General features: G+C 45.5%; 1 protein-coding gene across 1 annotated transcript in view; it reads left to right on the top strand.

Annotated features, from left to right (window-relative positions):
* Window positions 1-12,903, top strand: part of XKR6 (XK related 6) — a 320,456-nt gene that overhangs the window by 111,004 nt on the left and 196,549 nt on the right. The gene's annotated exons all lie outside the window — the stretch shown is intronic.

Here is a 12,903-nt window from a genome sequence, read left to right as displayed (position 1 = left end):
AATAAATTTGAACTACATTTGTATCACCATGGATAAAGCTAAAAAGAAAGTTGAGTGAAAGAAGCAAGCCACAGAATATCGACAGTATGAAAACATTCATGTAAAAAACATTAAAGTATGCCAAACAATATTACTTATATATAGTAGGTATATGTGGGTGCATGTACCTGCATATGTATAGGTGAATATATACCTAGCTTATGAATAAGTGTATATCTAGCAAAAAATACTAAACTGCACATGAGAATTCAGTGCAATAGTGTTCTTGGGAAGGAGAATGGAATGGAGAAGAGTGCAGAGAGGGTTGCAATTGTTAAGTGATTTACTTCTCCGAAAGAAAATGAAGCAATGAATGCAAAGTGTTAAATTTTGACAAAGCTAAGTGGGTATATTATTGTTCCTTGTAGTGTGCCCTTTACTTATATACTTGAAATATTTTGTTTTAAAAAAGCATTCAATCCCAGTCTGACACTCAGTGAGAGTATAATAAATATTCCTTCCACCCCATTCAGAAAGTTTCTAAGGCTTCCTTTCACCTGAGTAGTAGAGTACCATTCCCTCCAACTGGCCCTCTAGATCAGATGAGGTCTAAACTGCCTGGGGAGGCAGTCTTGACCCTCCAGTCCAGTCTGTATTTCCAGCTTTATGCTCTAGCACTTTCCTCAATGGACCTGATGTTTCAGCCATGGGATCCTAGATCATGCTTGATGATTTACTGCCCCTTTGTCTTGGTTTATGTGGTTTTCTTGGCTGGAATTCCCTTATCCCTTTTTTTCTGGTTATACAAACCCAATCTTTTTTGCACCTATCCATCCGCCCATCCATCCATCCTTCCATCCATCCATCCATCCATCCATTCATCCATCTATTCATCCATCCATCCACTCATTCATCCGTTTATTGATCATCTTTTATGTGCAAGGTACATACAGCGTAGCCTAATCATAAAGTAATCACAACTTTCAGAAAACCTCTAAAATCCCTTATACCTCTAATATGGTATTTATCATATTAAAATTTACTTTATCTTGCTAGACTAGGCACTGAAGGGCAGATACCATTCTCTTCATTTTTAATGCCTTGCACTTATAGAAACTCATTAAACACTGGTTGAAGAAATAAATGAATTTCAGATTATATGTCCAAAACACTGAAATCAGTATTAAGATTGTGGTTTAATCCTCATTACTTGAATTTAAATATTTAGTGTCTTTAGCTCACTGATTTTCATAAGACTACCATTCATGCACTCCCTTCCATCTTTGTCACCTGAAGGAAGGGAGGACGTTCTACCTCAGCCATTCTGTCTTCACGTTTTCTGAAAACCCAGACTCCAGTGCACCAGGCATGATCTCACCTCTCTAGGGACTTTGCATTTAGTTAGAGAGGAAGACAGTGCCACAATAAATTAGTTAACATGACAAGACAGTGTGGGGTGTGGGTCAAATAATTGGTGTTGACATCATGATCTGAAATCGTCCTTAATGAAACAGCTTGTTTCATGCTTGGCTGTGTAAGTCTGGTTTTGAGATTCATTCTTTTGCAAAGGGATCTGGGTCAGATTTATCATTTTGTGTCAGATTGGGTTTCTGTAAAGTCCCCCACTCCCACGCTTTTGGCTCAAGTAGATATTTAACAGCATCTCTATTATATGTAAACTGATACACAGGTGTGGATTTTAAGATGTCTTCTGATATCATTTCAGAGATGGGAGCCCGAAATATCTTTTTGACCTGACATTGAATGGAATTTTCTTTGCACTTTTTCAAGACAGGTGTCTGTGAATTCTTAAAGCTACTAGCCTTCCTCACACCCCTTCCTTTCCAGTACACTCCTGGAAAACAATTTTCAATCTGACAGCAGCTATACTTTATGTTTCCAAAAACAGATCTCAGGCTGTTTGCTTGTTTTCATAGTTATTCCTTATCCAGGCAGGCTGTGTGAAAACTTGCGTTGGAGAGTCATTATATGGACTTCACTCTTTCCCGGACAGAAGCCACTTCTCTGCCTTATGCCTCTGCTTGAATATTTCTAGTGGTGGGAACCTCAGAATTTCTCATTGTTAATGACCTTTACATGTGGAATTAGAGACTCATGGGTTGTCTGACTATAGTGGGAGGGTTGGCCTCCAGCAGTGGGGCTCACAGAGCATTCCAGGAAGACCTCATCCTCCTCTGAAGGTTCAGGATATGCTGGCAGATCCCAATTTTTTGGGACAGTGGATCTATCGCATCTTCTTTTGAGTCAAGAATTGGAGTCCTGGCTTCAAGAATGCTGGTCATATTCCTCTAAGATTATTGTGAATGAATGTTGTCTTCTGAGGGGCAAGGAATGCAATCTAATTCTGGCTGTCTGATTGGGGGTGGGGCAGGAAGAATGAGCATAGAGATAGAGGAAGAATTTGGGCGCCTGTATACATCTTGGACAGGAGACCAAGCAACCAGGTAGAAGCTGCAGGGGCCCTGACAAAGTCCTCTCAGCAGGGACAGGCTGGTCAGTGTTGCGGGTATGACCCTGGAACCTCCAGACATCAGTCGGTCAGCACGTCTGATTGGCTGAGACGTAATCGTGTACTTGAGCAACACTCCAGTTGTGTTCCCAGCAAAGGAGGGTCTGGATGGAGCTTTCCACCTCCAGGGTGGACAACTGCAGTACTGGGGGCTGGGGACCCAGTGGATGGGTAGGTGGCTACTAGACTGCCAAAACAGCAACAAGGATTCCTTTTCAGTAACAAACTATGAAGAAGTCTTCAAGGCACCATATTGAATATGACACTGTATGAAAAATAAAAAGTATATAAATTGGTTTACTTTTTCTGATTCTTTGCTTTGAGCTTTGGCATGTCTGTTTTATTGGCTAGGGAGGTAAATGTGAGTTACTAACAAAACCAGTGCCAGTTTGGCCCTGCCTGATAGGATCCAGTGACCGTCTGCCAAGAGGAGATTGGAGCTGGCATTAGGATGTATGACACAAACGATAATCAAGTTCCTCCATGACTGTAGTTTTCTCACTTGTACGGCACAGTCCTTCTCTTCTTGAGTAATCAATCCCAAAGCATGGTCAACGTTGTTGGGACTGAAGTGTTGATATGCTCTTTGTATCACAGAAAAGTCTGTTTTCTCTTTCTTTGGGCAATGTGTGGTGTGATGGAGACCCTGGAGACCCATAATGCCCGCCTCTCACTGCTGTGGAGCCCTCTCCACTTGGATGGGCCATGTCCTGTCCTGGGATCCCTGCCTGCATGCCTCGCTCTGGCATCATCTTGGCACGCTTTCTACCTTGGTTTCCCCTGTCTACCCACCTTGCTCCTGTGCTTTCTGCCACACATCCCTTTCTGCTCTGGTTCTCCCAGCTCTTTGACTTGGATTCTAGAAGCCAGTTTCCCAGCATCAACTCTCTAAGGAATGTGAACATAAAGAGAAGGTGCACTTTTCATGATTTTTTTTCTTAAGGCCACCACTATAAACACAACGGGGACTTAAAAGCTGAAGGCAAGTAATGGATTCACAGCCAGCTTAAGTTGAGTTAGTGGGAGCTGCTTGCTGGATAATTAATAGCTGCAGGTGACTGAATGGAAGGATCTTATAAGCAGGAGTCATATTCAGACCACTGGAAAGACTTGTCAAGCAGATGCCCCTGAATCAAAATGAATGCCCCCTTTGGCTCCTGGGCTAGGAGAACTACCTGGTTACTGCACTGTGATGAGTTTGGGGGGGTCCTGACCAGGGGGCAGGGGGACAGGAGGACCACTTGGGGTGGTGGTTTACCATGCAGGAGAAAACTGACCAAGATGCAGTGTACATTTCCAATGCTTCTTTTTCAGAGGACAGGATTTTTTTTTTAATTTGGTTTGCTTTTTCTGTTTGGATTGTAGTTGGATGTACACCAGCCTCTACATTACAAATCTTCTCTCTTATGCCAGTCTGAGCCTTCTCATTACAGTTGAGAGGGACATAGACTCCAGAGTGAGAAAACTGGAACCCACCCCATCTACTCCACACGGTGGCTGTGTGACATCTCATAAACCACTACCCTCCTCTGTAAAATGGGCCTGATGGTACTTCCCTTTTAGGGACATTGTGAGGACTCAACAGGGTGATGTAGGTTAAGCATCTGGCACTGTGCCAACCACTTCAGTTATATCCTGGAAAAGGCACAACCTTTTAAGAAAGGCAAGGCTTGTTTTGAATCCTGGCTCTACCATTTACTATCTATGTAATTTCAGGCAAGTTAACTTCTCTGAGCCTCAGTTTCTTCATCTTGCAAATGGACTTCATACCTGTCTCACAGAGTCAGAAAGATTAATGGAGATAACATGTGAAATTGTCTAGCCCAAAGCTAGGGCCATGGAAGATCAATCAATAGCAATGTTTTGTTCATATCTTCCCTTCTCTCAGCCATTAAGATCTACTGTTATGGTGGTAGTGGGTCTTGCAGGGACAGTATTTTAAAGAGCCACTTGATGGGGCTATAGGTTGGGGGATGGCTGATCATACTAGCTCCAAGCAAAGCAGGCTGCAGCTCTCATGCCCTCTCCACCCCTCACCCCTCAGGAATTCCTTCTGAACTTGGAAGCACGGTTGGTGGCAAGGCTTGGAAAGCAACCAGACAACACTTTCAGATTTATGGATGGATCCTACCTTTTCTTCTTAAGATTTTCAAAAATGTTTTTTATTTATTTTGGGAGAGAGAGAGGAAGAGAGAGAATCCCAAGCAGGCTGCTCCATGCCGTCAGCGCAGAGCCTGACACGGGCTTGATCTCATGAAGTGTGAGATCATGACCCAAGTGGAAATCCAGAGTCGGATGTGCAACCGACTGAGCCACCCAGGAACCCCACCTCTGGGTCTTGTTTTTCTGATTACAAGGTGTTGATATAGAAGACCTCATCCCAAGAAGGCACCACTCTAACTTCAAAGCAAAAGAAAAATATATATGAATCTGATTTTTAAAAAACTTATGTGTCATATAAAATGCATACTCAAGGGTTAAAATTGAAAAGATTATAGCCAATGTCTGCATCTGGCTATAGTTTAATGATGAAATAATCAAGTGACTTTTGTGCCATTCTCATGCAAGGGGAGGCGTTCATAACTGGCATCTTTGTCTTTGTCTTGCACTCCGTCTTAGTATGGCAGTTTTTGCGAAAGGACCCTGTGTGCCACTGAAGAGGGGAAGGGTAGTGGGTTGGGAGGTACAAGGTATCGGAATAGTCCTCACTCTTCCACCAAGTAGCAGTGAGGAGACTTAGTGAGCTGACCCCCAATAGCTTGTCTGGGGCCAGGGTTCTGATCTGAAGAACAGTTTGCTCCGACTGTAATTGTCACCTTCTTCCTTGATAAAGGACACAAGAAGCCAACCCCATTGGGTGCCTCTGGTCCCTGATCTAGAGCAACAGAGAAACAGAAGGCTTCTCTTGGTTGGCCACGTTCAGACACGTGTGTGGCGCCTAGGTCTGCACTGTAAATACTGCCCTCCGAGCCTCTTACGCAGTGGATGTGCCACCATTCCTTGGCACTTTCAGATAGGGTTGGACAGCCTGCACCCTTTCCCCTGTCTGATTCCCAGTCCCTTTTAGCTGGGCATGACTTCATCTGGGAGGCCTTTCCCAACCCCTCCAGCCTGGCTGTTTTCTCCTCCCACTGTCTTGGTTTTACACATCTCCCACTGGGCTATTAGCATCTAGAGGGCAGGAACTGTCTCATTTCCTACCATACCCTGTAGTGCCCGGTACTGAGTGAGCTCTCACAGTAATAGCATCTGTTGAATGAATGGCCAATGAGAATATGGCCAAGAGAAAAAAATTATCATGGAGATGTTGAACTGGAGCAGGATTTAAAGCCTCCATTAGCTGTACAGATATGCAAGGTGGTTCTATGGATGGGGGTGGTTTTCTTTCAGGGTGGGCAGAGCTGAGGCTGGAATCCCGTCTGAGATTCTCAGGACTCTCAGCACCATTGCAGCACGTTGCCCTCCCCTTGGTCTCAAGCTCACCCTGTGATTCGGCAGCCCCTAGGCCCGTTGATCTTCAGCCCTCTGTACTGTCCTTGTTTGTACCTCTCTCTCAACACAGAAGGGACTCGATAATGTGTTTTGCAATAAATGAATGAACAAATGAAGCCTCAGACAAAAGTCCCTGAGTAAGACAAGAAAAACAAAGGGCCCAGATAAAGATCCTCCCCTTTCTCAGAGGTTTTACTGCAATTAGAACACTCCAGACTTCTAATCATGGGATCCCCGAAACCAGTCTAGCCTCTAGAGAAGGAAAATGGGAAGGACTATTTTAATGAATTTACTTTTGCCTCATGCCTACGGGTGTCACAAGCCCCTTCACAGCCATCTCCTCCGAGCCTCTCAACAGCTGGGGGAGGTAGCATAATTTATCTGTGTGCAGCACTTAGATATTGCCTGGCCTGTGGAAGGTGTGATGCAAGTGTTAGCTATCATTATACATCAATATCCCCACTTCACAGATTAGAAAAGAAAGGCTGATGGAAGCAATAACAATGATCTATAGAAGGTCATTCGCTGGAAAGTGGCAGAGGTGAGATTTGAACCCTGGTCATCTGACTCCACAGTCTGTCCCTGTCTCCTCCTTGTGCAGAGCCCTTCTATATCTATAGGTCATTTCCAACCTCGAGCTGTATCTCATCCCTTCAGCAGGATGGACACCTCTTAGGTTTTTGAGATTTCACATAAAACCCTCTTAGGAGGCCATAGCAGACCCGACATTCTTCTGGCCCTTTCTCCCACCAAGCAGAACCCAGACGTTAACCATCTGGCTTATGAGAGCATCTCATATATCCATGCCCCAATACGCCACAGAGTCACTGGCTATTTCATTTCTCTCCTAGATGCACATATGACTTGGACAGCTGGTGGAAATGCTCTGTTTCTGCTATCCAGGTGCTCCAAAAAGACCAGGGAGAGAGGCTTATGGTGCAACCACTTAGGTTGGCCTCCTCTGCTCTTGAGAGTGGACCTGTTGATGTGTGTCAGGGTCAGGGAGCTCAGATGAAACCTCAGAGTCATTAGCCCTATTTTCCTAAATCCTGATTACACTAGTTAATGCTTGCAACTTAAACACCAAAAAGAAAAAAAAAATGCCTGTAGACTGAAGTCGTGGTGTGATTCTTAGTACAGAAGGGATGGTCTAAACACACGATCTCTCCTCCTACTGGTGGATGATGAAATTGACCTTACTCACCCAAATACTCCAATGATATCACTTGTTATTGATATTTGATTCGGTGCCTGTGGCGAGCAGAATGCTGGCCATACTCTACTCACTAGTGAAATGCATCCATGTCTTCCACAGAGTTCATAACTATAGCATCGGTCGATTGTCATTTATTTATTATGTCTGTTTATACAGACTTTCCCCAAGAAAGGACGGAGGAACGGAAGAAATATAAGCTATGGCTCATGATCCCCCATCTTAGACTCTGGAAGAAAGAGAAGGCATGAATGTTGAAAGTGTGAAAAGTGCAGTGCAGAGCTATATTTGGTAAGAGGTCTGTGTGAGCCCCAGGTAATGGATGCTGCTTGAGTTCAGAAGCAATACAGAGCTCTCGAGGCTGGGGTTGTCAGAAATGGCTTCCTCTCAGTAGCCTGGTGGCAGTCCCCGAGGGTGAGTCTGGGATGCTCCCTTCCCCCATCCTGAAAACTTGGGCTTCCTTTTCTGCTTTGAGGGACTTTCTACTGGGTCACAGTTTCTTTGGCTAGAAGGACAAGTCAATTTCCATCTCCTCCATTACCAGGAAACTCAGATATAAGGAGGTTGAAAGCAAATTCCAGGTCCAAAAATGTTAACAATCCCACATTAATCCATGTAGCTTTCTCTGAATCCCTGCTTACATCAGAACCTACAGAGGCATTGATTACTTGTGTTTATTTTGTTTTGAAGTCATGATTTGACCTCCAGACTGTCCAACTTCAAGAAAAAATGATTTATTTTCTAGATTTAAACAATCCCACAGTAAAAGGAGCATGGCCTTTGGTTAATATTCAGGTTCTCCCAGTGCTGGGGAGCCTGCTGGCTTATGCTGGCAAAGTGACACTACATGATTGTAGTGATTCTGCATGATTCTACCTGATTGTCTTGTTGCCCCCAGAGCCAGAAAACATCATTCAAGTCCTATTTGCCAGGGGGGCCGTTTATTGTGGTCTAAACGTAAAAGGCTCCACCAGGGACTTAAGTTTTTAGAAATTGAGGGAGTTTAATTTACATTCCAGTCACATAAAAGTAATCTCTAAACCACTAAACATTTACACTAATATGTAATATGTTGGTCCTATGTGTAGTTTGGAAATTGGTGTTGGTTCTATTCTGTCTCATCAACTAAACGCCAAGAGTAGAGAGATTGCTAATCAGTTTGGGAGCTTTTGGCTACAGGTGCAGAGAACATGCTTCAAAGTAGCCTATATAATAAGGAAAATGTATCATGTCATTTCATAAGAGGTCACTAGGGAATGTGATGCTAGGATTGGTCAGTTCGGTAGCTCGGTGATGACATCATAGACCCAGGGTCCTTCAATCTTTTTGCCCTGCTGTCCTTATAACATCAGGAGGGCTCCCTTTGTGCTCGCTTAGGGTCCTCCTACTTGGCTACCTTCCCTAGAAGTCCTTCCTTTTGTGATTGCAAAATGACTTTCACTGCCCCCAGTATACTTTTGAGATATGACAGTGTCCAGAGGAAGAAGAGAAGGTCGCTTTCCATGTGTCTCTTTTTTGGGAAACCTTTCCATAAGTTTCCCCCAGTTCACTTCCACCATATCTCACTGGCCAGAATCCATCATGTTGCTGTGCTTCAAGTTAGTCTCTGGAAAGAGGAACAGGGTTGTTGAGCTTGACAGGGGCAAATTAGAATTCACCCTGAACCTGAGATCCACACGAGGGGAGCAAAATCAAGATCAGAGTTATGTTATCAAGGAAGGAGGGGAGGAACGGATGTGGGTGGTTAACCAATAATAGCAGCCAAAAATGTTCTTCACTGAGACAGTCATTGAATGCCTCCTCGAAGGGTAAAATTAGCAGTATTGAAACACTGAGTTCCCACACTGTGGTGTTATAGGATTTGGTAGGAGGAAAGGAGGCACGTTATAAAGACTTCTCAAATGTACTGGATTTCAGACCTTAGAGTGAGGAGAGTGCGGCGAGGGCAGGACAGAGGAGAATGAGTGAGTGTATAGGGCTGCGTGAGCCAGGGGGGAGTTTGGGGTTGATGAGTTCCACTTGTTCACACCCCCAGCCCTCGAATGTGGGCAGATCCCTGTGGGAGGCAGTCTCAGCCTCGGAGCCATGCCTTGGAGATCTCTAGGGACAGGACTGATCTCTGTGGGACAGGTCTGGCCCGGTGACCTCCAACGTCTCTGTTCTCTTTCAGATATTTCTAGCATTCAGCCTTTTCATAGGATGCAGGAGACAGCCACACCACTGCCTCTCTTCACAGCAGACCAAACTACTGGGCTGACTTTTTATTTGAAGTCTCCCCTTTCACTGAGGAGGCAGCAGGATCTAGAAAAGAGATACTATCAGAGTGGGACACTGGAGACCTGGGTTATATTCCTGCCGCCGCTGGGGATTTACTTTGTAGCTGAGGTCAGTCACTTAACCTCACCATGCTGCTTTCTGGAGTATGCAACTGGACTCAATGCCGTTGAAAGCTTTTTACTCTTTCTGACATTTCAGATGTTTCAGTCTAGGGTTGCCTAACTGGGTTGGGCAGGATACAGTGTCTTCATCGTTAGGGTCCTTTTCAGGGACGGTGCTAATAAAATGACCACATATAGTTTTGTTTTTTTAACTTTTTTTTTTAATGTTTATTTTTGAGAGAGAGAGAGAGAAGAGACAGAGCGTGAGCAGGGGAGGGGCAGAGAGAGAGGGAGACACAGAATCCGAACAGGCCCTGAGCTGCCAGCAGGGAGCCCGACCTGGGGCTCAAACTTGTGAACTGTGAGATCATAAGCTGAGCTGAAGTTGGACACTTAACCAACTGAGCCGTCCAGGCGCCACTGACAACACACAGTTCTGATGAGGACCTCCACGTTTCATGTCCACCTCGGTGGAAGGCTGTCATTTATGGGCAACAGCAATGACAACTTGTACTACTTGGGCACCTACTGTGCACTAATGGCCCTGGCTCATTAGTCCTTAGATTTTCAGAATATTCCCTGGGTCGGCCAAGTTCTGCCCTTGTGTTGACCTGTAGTGTGATCTTCTTTCTCAGAGTAATTACTTGTATTTAAGCAACCATTCATAAGACATCGAGTGAGTGCATTAGCAAGAGTCTGGGGGAGGGACATGCACTCTACTTTTTCTTTTTTTTAGTTTATTTATTTATTTTGAGAGAGTGAGTGAGCACAAGAGGGGGAGGGGCAGAGAGAGAGGGGGAGAGAGAAAATCCCAAGCAGGCTCCATGCTGTCAGCGCAGAGCCAGACTTGGGAATCGATCCAACCAACTGTGAGGTTATGACCTGGACTGAAATCAAGTGTCAGACGTTCAACTGACTGAGCCACCCAGGCACTCCTCTACTTGTGTTTTCAAAACACATTTGGTTTCGCTCTTAATTCTTCAGCTGAGGGGATGTGGACAGCGGGCAATGCTGTGGGCACGTACAGAGAGTGTCCTGCAGGCAACTCTGGCCCGCTCACTGAAGAGGGGACCTCGTTCCTTCCATCGGTGCTGCTCAGACTTTAGTGAGCGTCAGAATTTCCTGGGGAGTTTGTGACACCCTGGGTCCCACCTGAAGATACTCCTCAGTCCCCATCTGTAGGCACTCCTAGCCTCTTCGCCACCTGCATACTTTCCCGGGTCCCACCTGCCGACAATCTGACCCAGTAGATTTGGGGTGAGGCTCATGTGCCTTCTCACAGCTCCCCAAGTGATTCTGGTGCAGAACATCTGTGGGCCCCAGGTTGGGAAACACCAATCTCACTGAAGTGTAGAAGGCTGGCCCATGGAAGCAAAGTAAAAGATCTTTGAAGGACAACGGAACTGGGACACAGTGACTCACTCAGTGCTCTGGAGAGGCAGGCACTGATGCCAACAGCAAAGGGAACAGAGCCCAGTCAACTTGCTCCCACTAAGCTTTTTTGGGAAGAGATAATTTGAGCTGAGGTGTGAAGAAGGTGGGGTAAAGATGGCAGGATGGAGACCTCTGCTGTCCCAGATCCACACTGGTGGTCCAGGGATAAGAGTCTTTGAGGAGAGGTCTGTGGGTGGCAGCTTGAGCCCATGGCCAACCAAGCCTGGGCCAGAAAGCAAAAGTTACCAGCGGCCTGACCTCTGGTAGGCTTTCTTTCCTGGGTACCACACTGGGTTCACCTTGCCCCCTCCACATCATTCTAGCACGGTCCATTCTCCACTCTTCTGTCCCTGGTCAATGTCATTTAACCCTTTGGAAATTTTGGTGATCTCATCTATAAAATGAGGAAAACTACCTTTTCTCATGAGATTGGTGTGAGGATTAATGCAGTCATCTCTCTCTCTCTCTCTCACACACACACACACACACACACACACAGGAATCCCTTTCACATCTAATGAACATGTCCTTAGCACTGTCCCTGGGCCAGCTCCCTGCACAGGGCTGTGGACTCCCTGAGAGCAGGAACAGTGCCACATGGCACCTGGTACACAGAAAAGGCAAGGCATGAATACCTGTTGAATCAAAAAAGTCTCATTGCCAGGGACATAGAGTTGATGAAGACATGCAGTGCCCTAAAATAGCTCCCCATCTAACACAGGGGAGCATGGAGGTAAATTTGTAAGGATAATAGGGTGAGATAAGTACTCATGCTGATAGAGCTTTAGGCAGACCATTCTGGGGTGATGGGAAGGACGGGGCCGGGCCTGGAGGGGTCAGGAAAGCCTGCAAGGAGAGCCTGGAAGAGAAGGAGGTGACCACAGGCACAGAGAAGGGCTGGGGAAAGGCCGTGCCAAACAGAGGGAGAGCTGGGAGATGAGAAACAGAGTAGGGGTGCACCTGGAATATTGGGGGCACCAGATCCCAAAGGCTTTGTTTTGAAGTGAAGGAGACTGGGATTTCCCTCGTAGATCGATGATGAGTATCCCTTGAATTCCATTATTCAGAAAATACTGTATTTCATAGACATAAGTCAGTGTTTCCTTGGGAGCTGACCGACTGCAAATTTGTGAGGAAGACAAAGGGCGTTAGAGTTCTCTTCCATCTTGTGTGTGAGCAGTGTCCCCCTTCCCTTGAAGCTGGCAGCAGGCCCAGCACTGCCACAGAGGAGCACGGAGAACCTTCCCTGAGCCTTGGGAAATAGCTAAACCGTTACTGGCCAAGTGCCTCTTTGAAAAAGGGAAAATATAGATCCCACACATTAACTCTGAAAGCTGGTGAAGTCTGGTAACTTACTTCAAACAGATTTGGACTGAATCAGAAATACACCAGGCTGGTGGGTGGAGCTCTAAATTTACCCCTTCATCTCATCATTAAGACCGGGTAGAGGTTTCATTAGCGTGAGGTGCTATGTAAATACGAAGTGCTTTCTGAGTAACTATGTTCTGCACACCACCACCCCCCACCCCCAATTAGGATATGCTCAGTGGTAAATAGTGCGATTCTTAGAGACAGGAGAGCTTTATTTATAAATGACAGTATAAATCATACCTAAATTCTGGGAAGTGCTAAGTTATCTAGCCTTGAAGCAATATAGTAGTTTCCGTTCGTGCACAGGAAAGTCAGGCGCGGCTGAAATTGTATGTGGGAAATTGCTCTAAGCAGATTTCCAGCTCCCTGGGTTTGGTAAATATGGATGGTGGAAGTCATGAGCTAATTAGGTCAGTTCACACTGTTTGTGGGTGGACACCGGATCTGGAAGATACTCTGGCAGTTAACACTGTGGAATTAGTGCATCATTGTGGAAACTGGGGTTC

This window comes from Prionailurus bengalensis, chromosome B1, assembly GCF_016509475.1.
Source record: "Prionailurus bengalensis isolate Pbe53 chromosome B1, Fcat_Pben_1.1_paternal_pri, whole genome shotgun sequence".
Classification (NCBI taxonomy): Eukaryota; Metazoa; Chordata; class Mammalia; order Carnivora; family Felidae; genus Prionailurus; species Prionailurus bengalensis.
The sequence above is the reverse complement of the archived record's forward strand: the minus strand, read 5'-3'. Positions and strand labels throughout refer to the sequence as shown.